At 41.3% G+C, this 12337-nt stretch overlaps 1 protein-coding gene across 1 annotated transcript in view; it reads right to left on the reverse strand.

The window, feature by feature from the left end:
- Positions 1-6873: 6873 nt before the first annotated feature.
- The window catches only part of ca8 (carbonic anhydrase VIII), a 79011-nt gene continuing 73547 nt past the window's right edge, over positions 6874-12337 (reverse strand). The window contains exon 10 of the mRNA XM_059951969.1: positions 6874-7356. The gene's annotated coding sequence lies outside the window, so the exon portion shown is untranslated. The remainder of the gene's footprint in view (positions 7357-12337) is intronic.

The raw sequence follows: 12337 nt of genomic DNA on the forward strand, positions 1-12337 counted from the left end.
ATCCCTCTATCTCAGCCTTTCAATATTATATATGTTTCAATGAAATCCCAGCTTCCTCTTCTAAACGCCATTGAGTACACGCCCAGAGTCAACCGACGCTCTTCAAACATCAATCCTTTCATTCCTAGAATCATGCTTGTTCGTGATCCTCCTCTGGACCCTCTCAAATGCCAACACATCTTTTCATAGATAAGGGAGCCAAAACTGCTCACAATGCTCCAACTGTGGTCTGACCAAAGCCTTATAAAGCATCAGCATCACATCCCTGCTGTTATATTCTAGTCCACTTGAAATTAACGTTAACATTGCATTTGCTTTCCTTACAACCAAGACAACCTGCAAGTTAACCTTTAGAGAACCTTGCTCAAGGACTCCCAAGTCCCTTTGCACCTCTGATTTTTGAATTTTCTCCCATTTAGAAAATAGTCTATGCCTTTACCCCTTCTACCAAATGCATAACCTTACACTTCTATACGAAAACCAAGGCCCGTGCAGAGATTGGGGGAACTACTGGGGCATCTCCCTACTTTCCATCACCGGCAAAATCCTGACTTGCATCATCCTCAATCAACTTATTTCATCAGTATCCAAAGGAAACCTCCCAGAATAGCAATGCGGCTTACAGCCTAAACGCAGTACTGTGGATATGATCTTCACTATTAGATAAATGCAGGAGAAATGCCTGGAGCAGAACATGAACTTGTACTTTGTCTTCATTGATCTGACTAAAGCGTTTGATACTGTCAACAGAGAAGCCTTGTGGATCATCCTCAGGAAACTTGGCTGCCCTCTAAAGTTCATCAACCTCATACGCCTCTTCCATGACAACATGACTGGAGAGATTCTCTCAGCTGATGAACCTAGCAAGAAATTTGACATCTCCAACAGCGTTAAACAGGGCTGTGTGCTTGCACCAGTATTTTTCAACCTTTTCTTCACTCAAGTACTAATGCATGCCGTCAAAGACCTAAACCTGGGCATTTATATCAAATACTGCCTGGCTGGGTCACTCTTTGACCTACATTGCAATGCAGCACACACAAAGACCCTCCGAAAGCTGTTCATAGAAGCGCTCTTTGCAGATGACTGCTCATTCATGGCGCACCAAGAGGACCACCTACAAACAGTGGTCAGCGGATTCTCCACCGTATCTAAATTGTTCGGCTTGACAATCAGCCTCGGTAAAACAGAGGTCCTCCCGCAGCCTGCACCTAACAGCGCCCCGCCACAGCCATGCATGACCATCGATGACACACAACTATGGAACTTTGACAACTTCAAATACCTGGGGAGTACCATCTCCAGCGACGGTGCCCTCGATAAAGAAATCACGTCAAAGATCCAGAAAGCAAGCCAGACACTCGGAAGGCTCCAGGTCAAAGTTCTGCAGCACAAAGACATTCGCCTCTCCACTAAGCTGAAGGTTTACAATGCTGTTGTGGTCTCATCACTTCTGTATGGCTGTGAAACCTGGACACTGTCAAACAACTTGAACAATTCCACAATCGCGCTCTGTGATCAATCATGCAAATCCGTATCTCCAACCTGACAGTCCTGGACCGAGCCAATTCCACAAGCATCGAAGCCAAGGCTTTGAAGGCTCAGCTCAGATGGACTGGCCATGTATCCGCACGGATGAGTCCAGAATGCCGCATCAGTTGTTCTACGGAGAACTGGAGCAGGGCAACCGTGCCCAAGGTCGCCCAAGGAAGAGGTACAAGGACAACCTCAAGTCAAACCTCAAGTGGGCCAAACTCCAGCCCCACGATCTCGAACACACTGCTGCTGATCGGTCCAAGTGGCGCAATCGATGCTCCAAGGCAGCAAACAACTTCCAAGCCAACTGGCGCATGCAGCGCCTCAGGGTGAGTCAAGAAAGACACAGGAAGGCGTCCGCTCCTGCCCCAACAGGCGGTGCTCTTTGCCCCATCTGCAACAGTATCTGCGCTTTGGATTCCAGCCTCAGAAGTCATATGCGTGCCCACGGACGTTGACTGCGCAACACATTCATCTTCCTCGGACTTCGAGAGACTACTACTACACTCCCATACACTATATTCCATCTGCTGCTGTTTTGTCCTTTCTCCCAATCTAGGTTTTTCTGCAGATTCCCTGTTTCCTCAACACTAGCTGCCCCTCCATCTATCTTTGTATTGTCTACAAACTTGGCCACAAAGTTATCAATTTCAAAATCCTAATCTTTGACATATAACATGAAAAGAAGCGGTACCAACACCGACCCCTGCAAACACAACTTGTCACTGGCAGTCAACCCGAATAGGTCCCATTTATTGCCACTCTCTGCCTCCTACCTTTCAGCTAATCTTCTATCCATGCTCTATCTTTCCAGTAATACCACAAGCTCCGATCTTGTAAAGCAGCCTCACATGCAGCAGCTTGCCGAAGGCCTTCTGAAAATCCAACTAAACATCCACTGACTCTCCTTCCTAGTAATTTCTCAAAATATTTCAACAGATTTGTCAGGCAAGATTTCCCCTAAAGAAACATGGGAAAACTATGCTGACTCTGGCCGACTTTATCATGCACCTCCAGTAGACTGAAAACTCATTCTTAATAATGGACTCCAGCATCGTCCCAACCACTAAAGTCAGGATAACTGAACTATATATGTTTTTCCTTCCGCCTCCCTCCCTTCTTAAAGATTGGAGCAACATTTGCAATTTTCCTGCCCTAGTAATTCTTGAAAAATCATTACTAACGCCTCCGATATCTCTTCGGCTACCTCTTTCACGACCATGGCGTGCAGTCCATCTAGACCAGGTGACTTCACACCTTCCAGTTTCCCACGGGCTTTCTCCATAGCAATACCAACTACACTCACTTCCGTCCCCTGACACTCTCACATTTCTGGCATGCTGCTAATGTCTTCCACAGTGAAGTCTAGCACAAAATACTTATTAAGTTTGTTCACCATTTCTTTATCCCCCATTACTATCTCCCCACTGTCATTTTCTGGAGATTCAATATCCACTCTCGCCTCCCTCTTACTCTTTATATATATCTGAAAAAAACTTCTGGTATCCTTTCATATTATTAGCTAGCTTACCTTCATATTTCAGCCTTTCTCTCCTTATGTTTCTTTTCCAAGTTGCATTCATTTGGTTTTTAAAAGCTTCCCAGTCCTCTAACTTTATACTAGTTTTTGCTCTATATGCCCTCTCTTTTGCACTTTAACATCCCCTCTCAGCCATGATTGCCTCATCCTCCGTTTACAAAACTTCTTCATCTTTGGGATGTATCTATCCTGCACCTTCCAAATTGCCCCAGAACCTCCAGCCATTGCTGTTCTACCCCCTTCCAATCAATTTTAGCCAGCTCCTTTCTCATGTTCTGAATTCTCTTTAATCCACTGAAATACTGAAACATCTGACTTTATCTTCTCCCTCTCAAACTGCAGGATATATTCTGTCATATTATGATTACTGTCTTTTAAGGGTTCTTCTGCCTTAAGTTCCCTAATCAAATCTGGTTCATTACACATCACCCAATTCAGAATTGCCTTTCCCCTCATGGATTCAACCGAGAGCTGCTCTAAAAAGCCATCTCATAGGCGTTCTAGAAATTCCAGCTCTTTCGATCCAGCACCAATCTGATTTTCCCAATCTAAATGTATGTTGAAATTACCCATGACTATCACAACATTGCCCTTATTACATGCCTTTTCTATCTTCTGCTGTAATTTATATCCCACAACCTGGTTGCTGTTTGGAAGCTTGTATACAACTCCATTAGGATCGTTTTACCCTTGCAGTTCTTAACTCGACCCACAAGGATTCTACATCTTCTCTATGTCATTTCTGTCAAAGGATTTCATTTTTTACCAACAGGGCTGCCCACCGCCTCTGCCTACCTGCCTATCCTTTCAATACAAGGAGTATCCTTGGATGTGAAGCTCCCAACATTGATCTTCTTTCAGCCATGTCTCAGTGATGCCTGCTACGTCCTACCTGCATTGCCAGATCCTCTTCCTTATTCCATAAACTGCTTGCATTCAAATATAACTCTGACATTCCTGTATTCATGCCCTTTTTGATTTTTGCCTGCATGCAACATCAGCAATGCCACTGACCACAATTTTGCCCAGTCATCTGCCTGTCCTTCCTCACAGACTCAAAGCACACTGCATTTTCTTCTATACCGATTGCCCCATCACTCCAGTTCCTAACCCCCTGCCAAATTAGGTTAAAACCTCAACAGCTCTAGCTAAACTGCCCACAAGGAGGCTGGCCCCCATGGGTCCATGAGCAGTCTGTCTTGTTTGTGCAGCATACCTTCCACAGAAGGGACCCTAGTGATCCCAAATTCTGAAACATTGCCCCCGCCCCACTTCCTCAGCCACTCATTCATCTGTATTATTATCTTATCCCTGCCCTGAGTAGCATGTGACACTGGAAGTAGGCCAGTGATTACTACCTTGGAGATCCAACTATTCAGCCTCTTCCCTACCTCCCTCCACTCATTGCACAGGACCTCTTCCCCCTTTCTACCAAAGTCATTGAAGCCAATGTGCACCACGGCCTCTGGCAGCACACCCTCCCTTTTGAGAATCTTCTGCAGCTGCTCTGAGGCATCCTGCACCCTAGCACCTGGAAGGCAACACACCATATTGGCTTCTCTTCTGAAGCCACAGGATCGACTGTGTAGCTCCCTATCAAGGATCCTATGATTATCACTCTGCCTGACTTTACCATCCCCTGTTGAGCCTCAGAGGAGGCCACAGTGCCACTGGCCTGGCTGCTGTTGCTGTGTCCTGATAGATCAACTCTCCCCCCAACCACCAGCTGCAGGATTTAAAGGGGTGTACTTATTGCTGATGGGAACGGCCTCAGGGGAGCCCTGCATTGTCTGTTTACTCTCTTTACTTCTTTTGGTGGTCACCCATCTACTAACTAAAGCCCACACCCTGGGTGTGACCACCTCAGCAGAAGTCTCATTGATGATGTTCTCAGCCTTCTAAGTGGTCCTGAGTACATCCAGCTGCAGCTCTAGTTCCTTGATCTTGACGGTCAGGAGCTGAAGTTTGGTGCACTTCCCACAGATGTAGTCATTAGAGAGACCATTAGGTATCCTGAAATCTCAAATCTCACAGGAGGAACATTCCACTACCTGGACTACCTCCCTGCACTTGTTGTACTTGCCCCCCAAAAGGTCCAAAGGTTTTTATTTGATCACGGGAATATATGCACCCTAATTTGCCTCAATCACCTCCTCTCCTGTAATCTATGGACCATGACCTCAGATCTATAGACTGAATCCATCTCCCACATTATTACAGATGCTAAGAAAAAAATGTATTTAAGACTTCTCTCATCGCTTTCAGCCCCATGCCTAGATGGCCACACAGATCTTCCATTAGAACAATTTTGTCCTTTGCTCTTACTATCTCCATTATAACATTCCTTCAGATTCTTTTTCACTTTGTCTGCCAAAGCGACCTCATGCCTTCTTTTAGCTCTCCTGATTTCCCTCTTAAGTGTTCTCTTGCATTTCTTATATTCCTCGAGTGTCTAGTTTGTACCTTGCTGCCTGAGGCTACGATGCATCTCCTCCTTCTTAACCAGGGCCTTGCTATCTCTCAAAAAACCAAAGATCCGTATACCTGTTAGCCTTGCCTCTTAGTCTAACAGGAACATACAAACTACCTACTCTCAAAATTTCATTTTTGAAAGTCTCTCACTTACCAAGCACACCTTTGCCAGAGAACAACATACCCCAAACCACAGCTGCCAGATGTTTATTGAGACCATCAAAATTAGCCTTTCGCTAACTTAGAATCTCAACCCAAAGACCAATCCTATACTTCTCCATAATTATCTAGAAACTAATGGAATTATGATAACTAGATACAAAGTGTTATCCTACACACACTTCTGCCACCTGCCCTGTCTCAGTCCCTAAAAGGAGATCTAGATTTGCACTGTCTGGTGGGGACCTCTTTATGCTGATTAAGGAAACTTTCCTGAACATATTTGACACACTGTCAGATAGTGACTATCCCATCCAGTCCAGCAAACAGTTTCCACTGAAATCAAATTTAGATAAATTGGTTGAGATCTTCAACTTGTTTGGTATGGTTTTAAAGCAATTCACCAGACACAACCCAATGAGAATAAGTGGGTTAATAAATAAATGTAAGAAATATATTTGATTGACAACAATGCAAACAATTAAATCAATGCAACAGCTCCTACATTTGCTTTTGTCATTATTCTTGAATAATTGTCACCAACAGTTTGTGATTTGGTTTTAATTTTGTTAAATGCTTTTCTTTACTTTTCTTCTTATTTATATCTCCTGCCAGGTTCAAGAGAAGTTAAATTAAAGGGTTATCCGTAGTACAAAGAGTATACTTAAGGGCTATTTATGTATATGCAGCTGAGGACAAGCATTTAAATAATCTGGAAATCCCTCTGCCATTTCAAAGATACAATTTAAATTATACTACACTGAAATCACGAAAAATTTTACTGCACTAATACAGTTCAACAACATGCTCTTCAAAAGACATGCCTTTAAATTCAAGGTGTTAAATCAACTCTCCCCACCCAACACACGGTAAAGCAGGACAATTTCGGAATTTCTGAATTAGGGGAATATTCAGGAGCATTATGGCTCAATGAGCAGATGTTTCAAATCACTTTGTTCAAAGTGATACGACTTTCTGGAACCAGAATTAAAATCACATACATGGCAAACAGATTATAGCTCTTCCCTCCAGGTACAATTCATAGTAAACATTAGATAACAGGTTGCTCGAATATGTTAAAATAACCTGCTCACGATTAAACAGACTAAACAGAATAAAATCAGATGGGTACTGAAATGTTTGATCTTTTCTTGCATTCAGTGCAGTTTTATTCATTCATGCAAATAACTCTTAAATCACATTGGTATGTCCAAGAACAACTTATCTGTTAGTGCTACTATATTGCAAAGTTGTACACTTGCAAACAGCAAAGACCTAACAAGTATCTCACATGTCAAGCTCATAAGGAACTTCAGAAAAGTATATCACCATTAAATGATATTAAATACATTACAGAATTTTTGCACATTTACAAACAACTATTTACAAAAGCCAAATGCATAACCAGTCTACAAAAACAATTATATGAAGCTCGGGGCACCAAAAATGGGCCCTTGTTCTTGCGCATCAGCTTTTTTTTGCAAATATTTAACAGGACTATGAGAACAAGCCAACTGCCACAGCTGCTTTTCAAGACTGCATTAATTATAGAAGGCAACACAAAACATGCTTTGTATTTTGAAGGGGCAGCAGCTTCAGAAAGATCCATTTCTCATATAGTGGGATACTGTGGGCTCATTGTCTTCACCCTGTTAAAAGAGAATGGCACATTCATGCTTGAGAAATTCCTTAGTGGAGGGCTCACCCTGTTCATTTAACTGAGCAGACAGATGGAATAACAAGAAAACAGTTCTAATATATCAGCAGAGTCTGCCACTGTAGAATTCTTGTCGTACAAATTATTCAATAATTTTTATCTGCGCTATTCAACTGGGTTTGAAACAATGCTCTTCACATGTATCTTTAGCAGAGTTTGTGTATCATATGGTCCAATCAAGTTTGCACAAAATATTATCGTGAGGTAGACGCACCATTTTATTTCTGAACACTAACAATTCTGATTTCCTTTTAAACTTTAAGCACACGAGAACAAATAAGAAGAAACAGCTTAAATTTTTGCCTAAACCAGATCAATTCAATCAACCTACAGGTTTACAGTGCAATGCAACATTGAACAAATTGACAAGCAAATTTGGACAAAGGTCACATCTTTTTCAGGGCAAAAATAGAAAATAAAACTCTTGAATTGGCTCAAGTATTTAATCCACATTCTAAATTAAGTTAAGAGACAGGACTAAATAAAAATACATACCATGACTATTTTTCCAGGATTCTGTACACCTTCAAAACAAAACTACCCTGGCAAGTTTCCTAAATAGCTGTCTTTCCACACCATCACCTTCTACTTTGGTGTGCACATGCACTGCTGGGTTCCCAGTATCGTAGTCTGTTCAGCTCAGTAGTTCAGTCTCAAATGACTTTAGAATATCTCAGGGATATGAAAATTAAATTGTGAATATTTTCTTCTAGGATTTGGAGACCAAATAGGGCTGAAATGTCATGCAGAGTGTCAATTTTACTTCCATTCCACAAGGTGCCAATCATGGTACAACCACCTTTCTCCATGAAACCACCAGAAAAAGATGTTGCACTCAAATTGTATCATTAGGTGATTCATTTGTCCATGTGTATACAAAACCCTCTGGTACCCAGCTTCCTTGATTGTATTAAATTTCAGAAAAGTTAATGAGGTAAGGTATTGTGCAAACAAATGCATTATTTCTATACATATATTCATCTTAAGGCTAAAGCCACATATAAAAGGTGCTTCCATTCAACATGGTTTGTATGTATACAGACTCTTCAATGTAAAAAAATGTCATTTGTTCATCACCCCCCATCCATAACCTAACAAAGAATGGCTCTTCATTAGAAAAATGAAATCAAACCTTTTAAGTAACTTGTATATTACAAATAATAAGGTTTCCTTTCAACCAGCAAACAAATTTCTGCAGTAATTTTTCCTCTCTCAGGTCCGTGACCAATGTGAGCCTTATCCAGACACTTGTGACCCAAGAAAAGCTCTCAAAACTGGACCCTGCATAACAGATGTGAATATATTTGCTGTGGAAGAGGAGCAGCAACCAAAATTGAAATCAGAGTGATTGTCATTTCTATTCAAAATGGGAGTAGTGCTGCCAGTGAAACAACTTTTAATTATCCTTGGATTGAGGTGAGCTTTCATTTTGTAAAGTTATAAGCTCCCGCAAGTAGTGCTCCTGCCCTAGAGGGGGATAAAATCAGGACACTGGCCCATTGATAATAATGAAGGAATAGTAATATATATCCAAGTTACTTGGAGCTAAAAGTGCCTCTTAACAATTTGTGTAAAAGAGAATGCAAATTAGTTAGATAATTTCATTTAAATTCAGCTGGACAAAGCATTCAACCACGTTGCAAGTTTCATTACATTTAAAACTCTCAGCCTTCCCAGCATGTAGAGCATGCAGTGATTATGAATGCAAGAAAGGAATGCTCTTGAAGCAAATAAATGGACTGACCTCCAAGTGAAGGTCAAAACTTAGCAAGTCATGCATTATCAGTTTAATATTTCATCTTTTTTGAGTCCATCACAGAACTATGGCATTGTTTCAGTACAGGATGCCACCAATACACCCATCTATGCCTTCTCTGAGGCTTTGTCAAAGATGTGATGATATATAGAAGCATATAATTGAGCATATAATTGAGATCAAGCACTCAAAACAGAATGTATAAATTTAGCAAAGCAAAAATCATAGCAACTTAATACAATACTTTATGAGCAAACACAAGGAAATCTGCAGATGCTGGAAATTCAAACAACACACACAAACTGCTAGTGGAACACAGCAGGCCAGGCCGCATCTATAAGGAGAAGCTCTGTCAACGTTTCAGGCCGAGACCCTTCGTCAGGACGTCAAGGTCTCAGCCCGAAATGTCGACCGTGCTTCTCCTTATAGACAATACTTTATGATGTACTCTTATTGGTCATCACTTCAGAAAGGAAAGTAAGATACATTTCTAAATAGAAGTGTTTTGGTGAATTTTTGTTGCATCATACACTTTACCTATCCAGTGTCATGAAGTTATTTAGATACCCTATATTGGTTCTTTGGTTTAAAAGGTAGTAATGGCATAATATGGTTCCCATTTAATCATTACCACAACTTCATAAATCCAACTTTATCAGTACAAGTTTAAATGGATTCATCAATATTATAGATTCAATTGTCTAGGTTCATTGTAGCAGCATATTGTGTAAAGCTCTTGGTTTTCATAATCAATGGCGAGATAACCTAACAGAAGGACCCTCTAACTAAATGCATGAAATTACCAATTAGAAATACTTTAGTTTTTCCACTAAAATAGTGACCATCAATTCTTTGCTCTGGTTGAGTATTTCAGTTCACATGGTTGAAATGGCCTATGCCTGCAGAGAATGAAGCTATCAATTAATGATGGAAAATTCTTCCCCAGTTTCCTGCTATTTTTCCCATTGGCAAACTACTTAAAAGAAATCTGGAACTGGAGCTTCCAAGGATGCTGCTCCAATCCTATGTCAGCACACTAACAGAAAATTATTATCTGATCTACATATTGTTAATATCCTGTCATCAGAATGGTTCTTTCACATTTCTCCCCTGTAATAGCATGTTCCAAAATGCAGCTTTCGTTCATATCTGTGCATTATATTCTAATCCCAGGGAAGGGTTCAAAGCGCATGTTGGAGATGCACACTTATTGAATTGTATTCACCAGAAAACCACTCAGGGCAATTAACCATATGGTATCCAGCACCATGCTTACATGTTGCATATTTTGTTCTAAAATCTGAGCATTATGCAAGCAAATATTTCCAACAAGGTTTGTTAACAGTATATGTTCCAGAAAGAACAGACTAAAATGTGGCTTTGGTGTTGTTTGCTTTTAGAAATTAAACAAAACTACTGTTTACTCAGCAGCTGTCACTGGAAGTCAAACACAGATGTATAAAAATTCTTACATGATTGTACAAAGTAAACATAGGGCAATATAGCAGGATTGTTTGCACATCAACTTCAAAAGAATAAGATCTGTTAAAGTTATTAAAATGTATGCAATTTTAGGCCAGTTGATCTGACAAACAATGTGACAAACAAAATGGAAGGCAACTCTAAAAATGCTATTAACAGGAAGCACAAATTTAATAAAAGAATAAGTTAAACTTTTATTAATATAATATATTAATTACAGATTTAATTCCATGATTCTTAACTTCTGCCTCATTAATCAGCATCCTCCAAAGTCATTATGATTTAAAATATGATTGCCCCTCAACCCCACTTTCTAAACTCTAGTCATCTAGAACCAATTTAAGTGATCATGTTGCTGGACACAGCAATAATGGAGAAAGATCCTGTTAAGACAGACTCAAGAGTACTGCCGCAGGAACAAAATGGAGTGGCACTTAGAGATGACAGCCATACTTCAATTATCAACAAGTTCAGCAGATCTGCCAGAACAGGCTACATATCAGATCTGGCAGCCAGATCAACAGGTTACTTCAAAAAACATGACAACATCATGCTAGATGCAGATTACATCACTATGGCCAAATGAACAGTTTAGTTGCAGGCCACTGTAGAAAAGCCAGTAATGTTTCCTCAACCATTTAACACAGTACAGTAAATGGCAATTTAAGGTAGTTCTCCAGAACCATGAATGACAGGACTGCATCATTGGGTGCAAGGAAGCATTAGAACTTCTTGATTGAGATCAGACAAAACTCAGGAAACATTTTAAATTGGCTGCAGAAAGTTAAATATATATTTGGAAATTTGGGATGCAAAGAAGGTGGAGACAGATAAAGTGAAAGTTCCAACACCAATTATCTACCAAAGGAATGAAATATTAATGTTAAAGAATGTTTATGGCCAGAAGAGGGTATTTGGAGATATCTATCAGTTATTACATCTTTATTTCAAGATTTCAAGATGGCGGCACAATGCAGCGCGCAGTGGCCACTTTGGAATGAATGTCTGTAATCTGTCATGTAGGATGCCGTGTACAATCCTGATTTGATGGAAACGGATGTGTGAAGCATGGAGGAACATTTGAAATGCCTGTTTCGCTGCTGTTGCTACTGTGCGATTGGAAAAATCTCCGGGAGGAAGGCCCCGAATCCTAAGCTTTGCCTGTTGCTTGGCGGCCGGGGCTGGGGTCAAAGTGCTTAGCAGAGAGTATGCTCGGTGCTTGGTGTCGGAGGGCTAGTCAGAGGCTCGAAGTTTTCGGACGGACTCGGAGTTGGCTGTGGTCAGGGCTCCCAGAGTGCTGCATCAGCAAGCTGCGGCACTGGAGGTTCGTGGCAGGAAGAGTTTTTCTTCCTCCTACCATCTGCATGAGATGATGGGCTGTCGGGACTGTTATGAAGGTACCACAGCTCTGAGGGGCCGAAGGAGCGGGAGCAGCCCCCTCCTTCCGGAGAATCGCAAGATCGCTATTAATTCGGGACTCGGAAGTGAGAGACAATGCTACGGTTTTGACCATTTGTTCTTAGAGGCACCTGTGTCACGTGCAAGTCCCGGCTACGTGACAACTACCATGAACCTGAACACCCTCGGGCCATGTGGGGGTGGAGATTGCATCCCCCGACTTTGATGGACAGCTACAACTCTGCAAGTAAAGATAAAAGCGGACTGCAGGAGGCAG

This window comes from Hypanus sabinus, chromosome 1, assembly GCF_030144855.1.
Source record: "Hypanus sabinus isolate sHypSab1 chromosome 1, sHypSab1.hap1, whole genome shotgun sequence".
Lineage (NCBI taxonomy): Eukaryota > Metazoa > Chordata > Chondrichthyes > Myliobatiformes > Dasyatidae > Hypanus > Hypanus sabinus.